Source organism: Zootoca vivipara, chromosome 3 (genome assembly GCF_965207765.1).
Source record: "Zootoca vivipara chromosome 3, rZooViv2.hap1.1, whole genome shotgun sequence".
Lineage (NCBI taxonomy): Eukaryota > Metazoa > Chordata > Lepidosauria > Squamata > Lacertidae > Zootoca > Zootoca vivipara.
The window spans coordinates 40,233,128-40,245,863 of record NC_142586.1 but is presented as its reverse complement, the minus strand read 5'-3'; positions in this window follow the sequence as shown (position 1 = coordinate 40,245,863).

Sequence of the window (12,736 nt, the reverse complement as noted above, 5' to 3'; positions counted from 1 at the left end):
TTTATGCCCTTCAATTACTTTCCATATATTATATTGGTGCTCTGAATTCCCGCAGAAACTTGGACGATGAAGCCATAATTTAGGCTGGAGCTTTTCAAAAGAAGTGAATGCGTGTTTGGCAACTCTGTGATTGCAGTGATAAAACTGCATTAGCAATTAATAATCGCACGAAAAGAGAGAGCCATCATCGGCCGTCATGAGTCTATTAGCAAATAAATCTGGAATGAAGGAGATCCCCAGTGAGGCCTCTTGATGGATTATATTAAATCTAATGGAACATATGCTGTAATTGTAAAATGCTAGATGGTAAGAACGGGAGGAAGAAATGGTTTTTTTATGAGAGTGTGTCTGCAGGCAGGTATGACTTGCACGTTTTTGTAGAAAGGCATGCAAACAAAATATCTCCCCTCCCCCAAATTGCTATTTTTAAATCCCTGTGCCATGCCCCCCCCCCAAACCTTGTGAGGGAGTGTTGTATTGGTCCAAGATAGGGAAATACAGATTAATTCCTGCTTTTCCTAGATTTGAATCAAATTCTCTCAGCCATCTTGGCAGCTGATTCAGCTTTCCCGTTGCTTTGGGAAAGACAGGCTTTGCTTCATCATTTACATTTTATTTCTTCCTTCAAATTATAACATGGTGATAAGACACAGCCCTTTAGTCCCTACTCCTCCAACACATATCCATATATATCCATGTATAGAGACCCCAATATATGCAGAAGATTTGGCGGGGCAATGACACACATGTGGCCTTGGGACGTCACACATGCGCCGTTGCAACATCAGGATGTTGGGAGCAGCCACGGGGTGGAGCTGAATATGGTGGCAGCACGGCTTCAATGGCCAGCAGCTCCTCCTCTCTTGTGTTACAGCCACCGCCACTGGCCAGGGCTAATTCCCCAAAGCCTTCCTCTCCACAGCAGTAGGAGGAGCCAGCTATTGAAGCTGTGCTGTGCTTGGCTCCATGCTCAGTCTTCCTCTGCACCCTGGCCTGCCCTCCAAAAAATTATTGGGATGGGGCCATAAGAGTTGGCACCTATATCCATCTAATATATACTAGGAGGGAAGGGATTCAACACCGTTCTCTTCTGACCCCTTTTCCTCCCACCGTGTGCTGTTCTGGGGGTTCTCCAGACACCCCCCCCCCACTGCAAGCCAATTTCAGAATGTTGAGAGGGGGAGAAGCCCCTTGAGCAAGCAAAAGTCCTTGCAGGGGGCTTCTGGTGACGGAACCCATTAAGTCAGTCTCACCCACTATTCCCCCACCCCACATGCTTACATCTGAGGGCAGATACTGAAATTCCCAATGAGTCTGGATGCTCCGGGATTCTTCTGTTACAAATTGTGGTCTATTATTTCAACTGTTTTTGCAACGGCCGGTGTAGCCTTTTACCTCCTTTGTGACTCTGTCTCCCAAAGACTGGTACAGCAATTGTCAATCATGGTGAGATATTCCTTCTGTTGTCACATGAGCAAATCTATTCCCACTTTCCCCAGGGCTGCCTTCTTTCTAGTTCATGGGCACCATCATAGTTTCGTAGTTGCAACCATATCTGCTGAGATCTCTTTGGGGCACTCAACAATGGTTTCAGCGGCTTGTGATCCAACAGGGCATGCACCATATGAGCTGGAAAAAATAGATCCATTCCAAATAGCACAGTCAATAGTTCTGGAAAGAAGGGTTGACTACTCTGGGAATTGTAGCATTTATGGGAGAAATAGGACTCTCAGTGCCCTTAACAAACTACAGTTTCCGGGAATCTTTGGAAGAAGCCATAACTTTTTAAAGCAGCATGATACTGCTATAAATGTATGGTGCAGATGCAGTGTATTTTTATGTCTATACGTCTAAAGCAAAAATAGAATAATTGTTTCCCTTGAAAAAGAATATACAGTGGTACCTCAACTTATGAACGACTCGACTTACGAATGGGGCAAATGGCCGCGCGCTTACGATTTTTTTCGACATCCGAATGGAAACTGCGGTGGTTTTAGATAGGGTTTTTTCGACTTACAAATTTTTAGACGGGGTTGCTTCGACTTAAGAATTTTTCCATTTCCAATGGCGCTTTTCGACTTACGGATTTTTCGGCCTACGAAGGTGCCTTCGGTACAGATTAAATTCGTAAGTCGAGGCACCACTGTAGAGTGAAATGGGAATGGAGAGGTAAGACGGCAGCCGTTTTCTTCCTGTATCCAATGTCTTTTTGATCCCCTCTTCTTGTTGTGTTCCATTCTCCACCCTATTCTCTGATCAAACTCTTTGCTGGGAAGGTTAGATGTAGAAAGATGCTTCTCAACCCAGCAGGCACCTTACAATTGTACCCTTAAACCCACCCACCCCCCTATTTTCAATAGGAAAAGATAAAAGAGGACTGATGCATTGCACCCCTGCCCTGTTTCTCAATGCAAGTGCTAAAATGGGATGGAGCCCTTTGACCCCAACCTTTGCCTGCCACCTGCCACCTGCTACTTACAGGGAGACAGTGATATTTAATCACTTTCTACAGCTGCAGCCACTTAAGAATCTGTTCCCACCCAGAGGACAAAGTGGGAGGGTTCACAGCTATTCATCAGAGACATGCGCTTGGGGAGAAAACAGAAGACCTCAAGGATTAGTTTATGTAAAAAGAAAACAGTTACAAGAGGAATGTTCTGTGACGGTGATTAGATAAACTGTAGTTAAATATTCTATGAATTCACGCAGGACATTGCAATGAGAGCATTTGTATTTACCGATCTAGGATGCAGTCATAAAGTTGAACATTATCTTCCGGAGAAGATATTTTTCTTCTGTTGTAGTTCCCAATGTCTTCTACATTGTATCAGTAAATTAAAGACCTTAGTAAATTAGCTCTTTACTTGTATCAATCAACTAACATTTTTTAAATAAGCAGCATGTTTATATTGGGGGGGTCTTTCTTGCAAAGGACCATTTATCCCGACAAATTGGTTGCTCAGCTAGGGGAGGGATCATAGAATCAAAGAGTTGGAAGGGACTCCTCGGGGTCACCTAGTCCAACCTCCTGCCAATACAGGAATCTCAACTAAAACAGCTATGGCCGGTGGCTATCCAACCTCTGCTTAAAAACCTCCAGTGATAAAACCAGGCACTACAAGTGCAGAGGCTTGATAGAAAATTAGAGAGGCCATTTGGAGAGAGTGAGTGTTGCATATAAATACTTATATGTTAATGCCAGAAGCTTCAGAGCTGGGGGGGGGGGGACCGGGAATGCTTGCTCATAGAGGAGGGTACATAGTAGGCAGAACTGAAACCTACTGAAATGGGGCACAAGAGTTGCCAATGCTCTGTAAATCAAAGATGATGTAAGAGTCCAACAAGCTAGAAATCTCCAAAGAGGCAGACTCTTCCACAGAACTGCGACGAGTGGCGGTACCAGACCACAAGAGTAATTTAGCACTGGGAACATGTGATATAGTTAGGTGTAAGAAAACAAGGCCACATGACAATATCACACCTGATGCTATATTGGAAGAAACAAAGGACACAGATGATACTCCATCAGAGGCCTACTTCAGAAATTGTGTGCTTTATGTTTCGGTAGCAGGATTAACTGTCCGCTTCAATGGTGTTCAGCAGTTGGCAGGGGGGAAAGGAAGGTTTCGTGTGGAAATATCTCAATATATCCGAAAGTGATGTGTTATTAAATAAGGAAATAAAAAGAAGAGGAAATTCCCCCAAAATGTGGGGATTGGTAGAAAAGGAAGCTGGAAGAGATTGTCAAGTGCCGACTCACTAAAAATTTTTTTAGAGTTGTCTAAAACCACAATAATGAAGTTCAGCTAGAATATGTATCCTGGATCAGGAAAGGTACCACCAGGACCAAGAGAATGACAGTGGAGAGCATTATGTTATGAGCATGATCGTGTTAATGAGCAAAATTAAAGATTTAAGATTAGATTTAAGAAGGCTCCCTTTAAGGAAGAAAAACAAAATGGAACACAAGCCTTGGAAAAAGAATACAATAGAGAATGCAAAAATAGAATTTAAGGAACACATTGAGGGGCACATCTGAGGAGAAATTCGCATGAAAATGTTGAAGAATTTTCATAAGGATTTTTTTTTAAGTTGCAAATTTGGAGAACTGAATTGAAAATAGGAAAAATAAGAAACAGAGAGAACCAAAAACAGACTCATTTGTCCATCACTACTTGAGGCCTAATGCAACAATAAGCTATGTCAAATATGTGCCTAACATTTGTGGGGCTTGAGCTTCTTTCTGTCAAATGATAGGTAATTATCCTTGCAGGGGAGTGGGTGGTGCTGTGGTCTAAACCACTGAGCCTCTTGGGCTTGCCGATCGAAAGGTTGGAGGTTCAAATCCGCGCAATGGTGGTGAGCTCCCACTGCTTGCTGCAGTGGGAAGGTAAGTGGCGTTTCCATGTGCTCTGCCTTCCGTCACAGTGTCCCGTTATGCCGGAAGCGGTTTAGTCAGGCTGGCCACATGACCTGGAAAGCTGTCTGTGGACAAATGCCGGCTCCCTCAGCCTGAAAGTGAGATGAGCGCCGCAAGTCCATAGTCGCCTTTGACTGGACTTAACCGTCCGTGTCCTTTACCTTTTACCTTTACCTGATTATCCTTGTTTCCTAGGAGGTTTCACGGGTGCAGTTATCCTGCAAGTTCACAGTTTTGAATATGCAGAAGGATACCCTGAGTGTTAGTAAGTACATGCACATGTCCCTGTCCTAATGTGGTGCTTGGCATTCCTGGCAGAGTAACCAGTGTTGTGTGGCAACTGTTGCCAGGCCCTCAGAAGGAAGATGTGCCAGCTTTCTGCTCATTCTCATGCATTTTGCTCAAGGGAGATCCAATGGCTTTAATTTTAGATGGACTGTTTCTTAACCATATAACTATAAAACATGAGTGTTATATAGCTTGGGGCCATGGCAGTTCATTTTTGCTCCTTCCTGCACCTTTCATTGCAAACACCCATCAGCGTTCACCACAATCCACAGCCTCCATATCTCAATATAAATGTTAGATAACTGGGGGGGGGAGGGTACTTTAGGAAAGCAATAAATCCCTATGTTGGGGAAACATGGGAGGGAGGAAAAATGGGAGATATTGAAAGAAGCCAGTGTGGCTGCACAGATTGCTCTCTGACGAGCCGAGATTCAAAGAGGATGTGTATAGGAGATGGAAGAAGAGATATATAAACAAAGATGAGTTCAGCAGATTAGCCTGAATCTACAGGATGGTGTCAGGGAGTCTAAAGCCTAGAAAAACCTGAGCTGTCCTTTGCTAGAGGTATTTAAGGCTAGCAGAGGACAGGCAGAGAGGCTGCAGTTGTTGTGCACTCTGCATTGCAGATCTTGACATTGAGCAAAAGGTTAGACCATATTACTTTCTTTCTTTCTTTTAAATCATTTTTATTAGTTTTCCAATACAAACTTAGTTTGTATTAGACTAAATTACTTTCAAGGTCCTTTCCGACTCTATCATAAAAGCTGCTAGGCAGTCAAGAAATGGAAAGAAGAAAAAAGATTATCAGCAAATGAAAGGGAATAAAATACCGGTACTTCTCCTGTACCGTGCTTACAGCAAGGTAGGTTTATGGGGCAAACGTTTCCCAAACCAGGAGATACAGGCAACTCAGCACTTTCAAAAATCACTTTGCTTATTTAGGTGTGTAACTAGGCACTTAGGATCCTAATTTTAGGCATCCAGCTTCTAAAATCTAGGTCTGTTTTCTCATTGGTGTATCACAAGGGAATTTCCCCAGCCCAATTTTAAACCTGTTTCATAACAGCGCTGCAGATGTTGGAGTTCTACAAAACTCAGACACTCTGGCTTCTCTCTTTTTTAAAAGGCAGAAACTTAACTTGTTTCAGGCTTTGGAGCACCAAGATATAATTCAGGGTGCAGGTTTCCATTAAATGTATATAGATAGTGTGTTCCAGTAGAGGAATTCTATTTGTTTAATATATTCCAGGGGTGTATTTCTGGCCAATCCCTGTTTCCTCACCATAGGTACTGAAGGAAATATTTATGATGTGCTTGAGGAAAATTCCATCCTTTCAGAGCTCCACTCAGAGTAGACATTGCCCCTTCGTTGCAAGCGAGCAGGGAGCAGTTATGCTAATGAAATGGCTTGTTTGGTAAAGCAGGCTTGCCTTTTCCCTTGCAAAGTAGCATTACAGGGCTATAGCATTCCTCACAGTCTGTTTAAATTCCACCGGCTTCAGTGGGATTTGAGAAGCCTAACTGTGTGCAAGATTGCAGATGGATTGTATATACCCAGTCTGTACTGCAGTCTTCACGGGAGAACCTCTCATTCAACTCTCTCATTAAGTGTTTTGAGTAGGAACAAAGAGCAGAGGATAAAATGGCAAGGGCTAATCTCTTCATCATGTCCAATGTTAAGAAAAACATAGCACATATGAGCAGTTTGTCTGAGATGAAGACCTGTCGGTTGCTACGCAATATTTTAATTTAGCAGCATGGAATTCACCATAGTGTGTCAGTTTGTGCTAGGGATTGTAATCATGCAACTAAGTGTAAGAAGAAGAGGAGGACTGGTATAGCAGCTGTTGGTGTCACGAAGGCACTATCCTTCCTGTTTTCCCTTTTCTAGTTCCTGTGGGAAAGTGGCATTTGTGAAGAAATGTTAAAACTGGAAAGTTACAAGCTGACCAAACCAAGGATATGAACTTCCCGTCTCTCTGAGTTTCTAAGCAGTAACTCTCTCACCTAAGCCAGTTAAGCTAGACAGATAAATGTTTCACTGCTAATATTGTCTATTGTCTTCTTAAGCAAATACATTTGGAAACAGAATCTGATTATATTCTTTTTGCTAGCAGCAACAAATCATGCTTACAATCCCGTTTTCACAGAAACTGTATTATTCCATGGTAAGAATTCAAAGGGATGCTAATTGCTCTCTTGAATTACAGTATATGCACATAAATAATAAAAAATAATAAATTTGTTCATTGTTAAGAAGCAATTTCAGTTGTCTCCCTGTCTCCTTCTTGATTTAGGCTAAAGTAACAAGTGTGGTTTACTATATTTAGGAATCACTGAATGTAGCTAAAACCAATACAATTTCTTACAAGAAACACCTTATATAATTGAGGACTACTACTACAGCTACCAACTAACATTTATTTAGTAGTAGTACTATCTATGTACAGTACTAGAAATTGTACGGGGCATTAAATTAACCCATGACTGGTTTAGACATCACATAGAAACAATAATTCAGAGCTACAAAGTGGTGTCTGAGAAACTCTTGTTTATTATGTGTATTTGGAACTTTGGAACTTTGGCTTCACACTCTAGTGTTGCATATGAAACCCGAAGCATGCAGAGTTCTCTGACTCATTGCAGTAGGCCCACAAGACACTGGGCAAACCAGGCCTACTTGCTATTTCTTGCTCAAACTTGTTGAGGCCTGGACCACCCCGTCCCATCAAGTTTGGTGGTGGTGCAGCAGCAGCAGCAGCAGCAGCAGCAGCGAGTTAGGCCTGTCTGTGGTATGGCTATGAGATGTGTATGTGTGTAATTCTGAATTTACAAGTGGAAAGAGGCATCAGTGATGCTCACATCTGAAAACTCCACTTGCGTACCACATCCCGCTTGGCCCACGTCTGGGGGATTATCTAATAAGACACAGATGTTTTGCTTCGTCACAGATATCAACTGAAAAACGTGGGTTTCATTCACCTTTTACCTGGTATACTTTCATCTTACTAAATCTTGCCCTTCTAGCAACCTTTCAGATTTTGCAAGTAAGTTCTTCTGCTATCAGTACAACAGGCACCAGCCTTAAAAGAAAGTCACCAGCATTAAAAGAAAAAAGAATGCCTTAGATAGAATGAAACTATTTCGTGACTTCCCTATAAGATGGGGAACAGGAAGAGGGCTGAATCACAGGCAAGAATAAAGAATGGGTGGAGCAATGGATGTCACCCTTACCCTTGTACTGTATGCAGAACTTCCAAGTGTCCCTATTTTCCAGGGACAGTGCCAGATTTACAGAAGCTGTCCCAGTTTCTGTTCTGATCCAAGAATGTCCTGCTTTTTCTTAGGACATATTTTCATTGGAGAAATGTTGGAGGGTATGGAGTTATGCGACACCCAAGCCAAGGAGATAAGTAACAACCTTTAGAGGACACCTGAAGGCAGCCCTGTATAGTTTTATTATGTATGTTTTTATATTTTATATATGTTGCAAACATTCTGAATGGCTGGGGCAACCATTCATTGTTGTTGTTGTTGTTGCTGCCGCTGTTATTTCTTATACCTCACCCATCTGGCTGGGGTTCCCCAGACACTCTGTAAAAACATAGTAAAGCGTCAAACATTAAAAACTTCCCGACACAGGGCTGCCTTTAGAAACTGAGGTATCAAGACTATTGACCAGGAATAGAAAACTGGATCTTCCCCCATCCTTGCTGGAATATTGTGACAGGTGGAGACCACACAACTGTCAATCATCTGACATCACTATGATGTCACATAAGCCTTCTTTCCTCTGCAGTATTTCATATAGCAGGAGTGAGGAACCTGTGCCGCCGCCCCGCCCCCAGAAGATGATGGACTTCAACTCCCATCCTTCCTAATTGCTGGCCACACTGGCTGAGGTTGATGATGTGAGTTGGAATCAAAGAAAGAACTTCTGGAGGGCCAATTGTTCCCCACCCCTGAAATATCAGTACAGTACATCTGCTGAGGATGTACCAAAGCTGGCATATTCCCTTCATGGAGAGGCATGTGCTTCTTAGTTTGCCATGCAACCCAAAAGTGAATTCTAATACCAAGATTGGGAAAACCTGCCTATAGGAGACATGCAAAAGAAGAGCAAGTGGGAATTCTTTTCAGTGCCTGCTGGTACACCTTGCATTTTCTTCTGCTCGGCTTTTCCACCCTTTTAAAAAAAAAAAAACCCCAGTCACAAAATGATCATATCTGTGGGAACCGAGAGGGCTGTCAAATTGACAAGCGGATAGGAGGGAAAGACTTTAAAAAGAATGAACCCAGGGTGTGAGTAATGAGACCTGGGCATTTGTGTGCGAGCAAGCGAAAGAGAAAGAGAGAGGGGTGGGGGGTGAATTCTTACATTGGAGCTTGAAGCAACCAGAAATAAGAAAAAGGAAATGAAAATCTGAAATGATTAGATCACACCTTTTGCAAGGTCAAACAGCAGGAGAAGCGTATTTCAAGAGGAGTGTGCTTCTAATTTCCTGTCTTCATTAAGATTAAAGGCATGAAACAATTTAGGTGTGAAAGTTGAATAACCAACTTAACTTTACACTTTCTGATATACAACCATTTAGCAGTAACTACTTCGGATTCTGTGGTTTCTCCACAGACAAGGGTATTGATCTAGTCGTTGTCTGATATGCATACCCAGCAACAGAAAACAAAAACACCTAATAGCATATATATCAAAATACCTCCTTTTTTCTTGCGTGCTGCGAAAGACTGTTTTCATTGTTTCCCAGTTCACCTGATTAAATGCCAATCCTTACCGCAGATGGGAAACGAATGTTATCATTAACTCAAGGCATATATTTCTAGGTTGCGTGACAGAACACCCATCATGGGCTTAGCAGTTCCTAGCTATCACAAACGGAATCAGATCCAGTGGAATAATCCATATTGCTTTCCGATTGCTTCCAAGACCAACCAATTCTACTAAGCACCATGGAAAAGCAGTTTGCCAAATATCTGTGGTTTGCTTGTCTAACAATCATGCACATGTTACAGTGCAATCCTATGCAAGGAGACCATCTTGGTTGTGAGTCCTGGTAGACATGCTCCCTGTCTTGTAGGACTCTTTCCACCTGGTCTGGGAGGGCAGGGAGCAGGTCTTCCAGGACTCACAGCCCAAATGGTCTCCTTGCATAGGATTGCACTGAATGAGGCTGAGCTTCCTCAGCCGCCAGCCACCATGAACCATCATTGGCACAACTGGCAGAACAGCTGCATATATATTCTATGCTTACGATAATATTTTAGTCCCTTGTTAATTACACTATTTTAAATATTTGACTTCCTTTAGTAATGCTTTCTTTTGAAACATTAAGATTTTTTTTGTTAACTTTGCTGTGTTAAATGTGCATTTTGTAGTTGACCTTTGTAATGTTTTATTTTGAAATATTTTAGTATGTTGCTTTGAATGCATACTTTATATTCAACTTTCTTCAGTAATGTTTTTATTCTGGATTGTTTTATTTGATGTTCTGATGTGTTGTAAACCGCTTGGAGATTTTAATATGAAAAATATAAAGCGGTATATAATTTAAATGATTAATAATAGTCCTACTGTGTTCACTGGGGCTCACTTCCAAGCTAAGTCTTCATTCATAATCTTATCCTGCAGTCCTTTATATACTTAACTGGGAATAAGTGGGACTTCACTTCTGAGGAGATATGTTTACAATTTAACTATTACAGAAAAACAAATTCAACAATTGTCAGTTATTCTGGGAATCTAGATTTTATTTTTAAGTAAGTGAGATTCTGATTTCCCATTATTCATAGCTCTAATTAACTGCACAGGCAACACAGAATACTGCAAATTTCATTAAGCATTTAGCTGAAACTATTCCTTGATTTACAAAGGAAATGCTCCCTGAATCTTAACCACACTGGAGATAATATCACCACTAATAATACAAAATGAGATCTGCTTTCAACTATAACTTTCCTTCATTTTATGGAGCATGTGGTTTTTAAAACTGTCTTTTTGTAAAGAAATCAGTGGCACAAGGCACCACAGGGGAACACCCCTCCCCTGGTTTATTCCTTAGTATTTTGTTAAATGTCTTTGACTAAATGAAGTAATAAAATATAATGAAAATCTTTTGGATTCATCATTAAGATTTCATTTTAAGCTAAGGAATGCATAAAAACTGTCCAGGAAAAATTTATTTCCATCACTTATGCCATTAGATCACACTTTTAGTGAAATTGACTCATACATTATGATCTTTAAAATATTATATTTCTTCAATTTCCTGAGAAAGAGAGCAGATCATATACAGACAAGCTGTGAATTACAAAAAAGATCGTTCCACTTCCTCTCCCAAGAAACAGGGAATGATCAAGAATCTACACTGATATGTGCAAGTTCAGATGGGCTCTCTAATTCACAATTGGAAAGATGATCTGGAAGGTAGTTTATATAGACCACAGGGTCTGCACAGTTGCCCTTATAACCTTGTCAGCCCCAATAAGATTATGTCAATTCCTATAAGATTGCACAGGTGGGTCAATGCAGGTCCAAGGGCAGGTGGGCCCAAGATATTTTGCTGCCTGAGGTTACCCCGTCTTCAGTCTTCAGTCAAAATGAATAGCATTTTAGGTCAAGGTGAGGTGAAAATCCCACAAGCACCTGTTATATTATAAAGAAACAAACAACTACTTAATTGGTTCCCTTATGAGCTGCTGGGATGGCAGCCTCACAATATGTCCGGCCCTGATCCTGGTAAGTATAATTGTTTAAGTAACACTGGAAATGGAGAATGGCTAAATTGGGGTTTTCCCATAGTAGGATGCTATAGACATACGGTAGCACACTAGATTATTGTTCAAATGCTTTATTCCATCAGAATTGGATCAAAGCACCCCTGGCCTAGCATATATATGGTTTGTTAAACAAAACAAAACAAAAAACAACGTATGTTTTACCTGCCCTGGTATCTGTATAGGTGAAGTACATTTATAAGTATTTTAATAAGAAAAAAGATAAGGTGATAAGGTGTGTTCTACATGCGTTTCCATCAGGTGATGTATAATCATCCATATAAGCACACTTACAAACGGTAGGATTCCCCAACAAGAATCTGAGGGGTGTTTTGTGCTTTTGAATTGCTAGCAGTTCTTTTTTTAAAAAAATGCTATTTCTATTAAAGTATTTTTTTGCGGAGGGGTGTGTGTGTTGGCATAAAACACCCTTCTACAATCTTGGGCCCTTTAGATATTTTGGGCTACCCATCAGCCCCACCCAGACCTTCATTTCCCTTTTCAAAAGTTACGATGACCTTCTATACATTTGTCAGAGTTTGCAAATACAAAGTTCAGCAGCCTATTAATATCAGGAAATTTGTACAAAATGGATTCATAATTTGTATATTTGCCATTTTAATTTTTTTAAGTGCACAGTTCTCCTTCAACCACAAACATTTAACAAGATAAAATATTAAAGAAAATTGCATTGACATTGAACAGCAAGTGAAATAAAAAGCTTTTGGCCTTGACTAATGGAGCAGCAGATAGTACTGCCACCATTGTTTTCTGGGCTGTTTTCTTATCTACATTTTCTCTTTAGATTTTAGGATGCTTTCCCTCAATAACACAATAAAGCATTGCCCATCTCAGTGATTCAAATAATTGCCAGTTTTAAATGCAGAGTTCTATGAGAAGTAATGGTTAGTGTTCATTTTTCTTTTTTTGTCTCTCTTTAAAAAGAAACCAAAAACATACAATTATGAAAAATGTTGATAAGCTGTTTTAAAGAGACACGGGGGGTGCAATTAGAACATCTGCACAAATATCTGAACTTTGGAAATAAACCTTATGTGTTTTTCCTTCGATGAGCTCCCTTTTTAAAAATTGAACAAATGTTTAATAATGAGCTTTCTGGTTATTGAAAACCAATTCTGTCTATACTTTTGTGTATTTGGCATTAACTCTTTTATAAAATTTCCAGCACAGCTGTTAATGCCAGAGCTACTCTGAGTCCCCATTAAATGTCAATGGTTG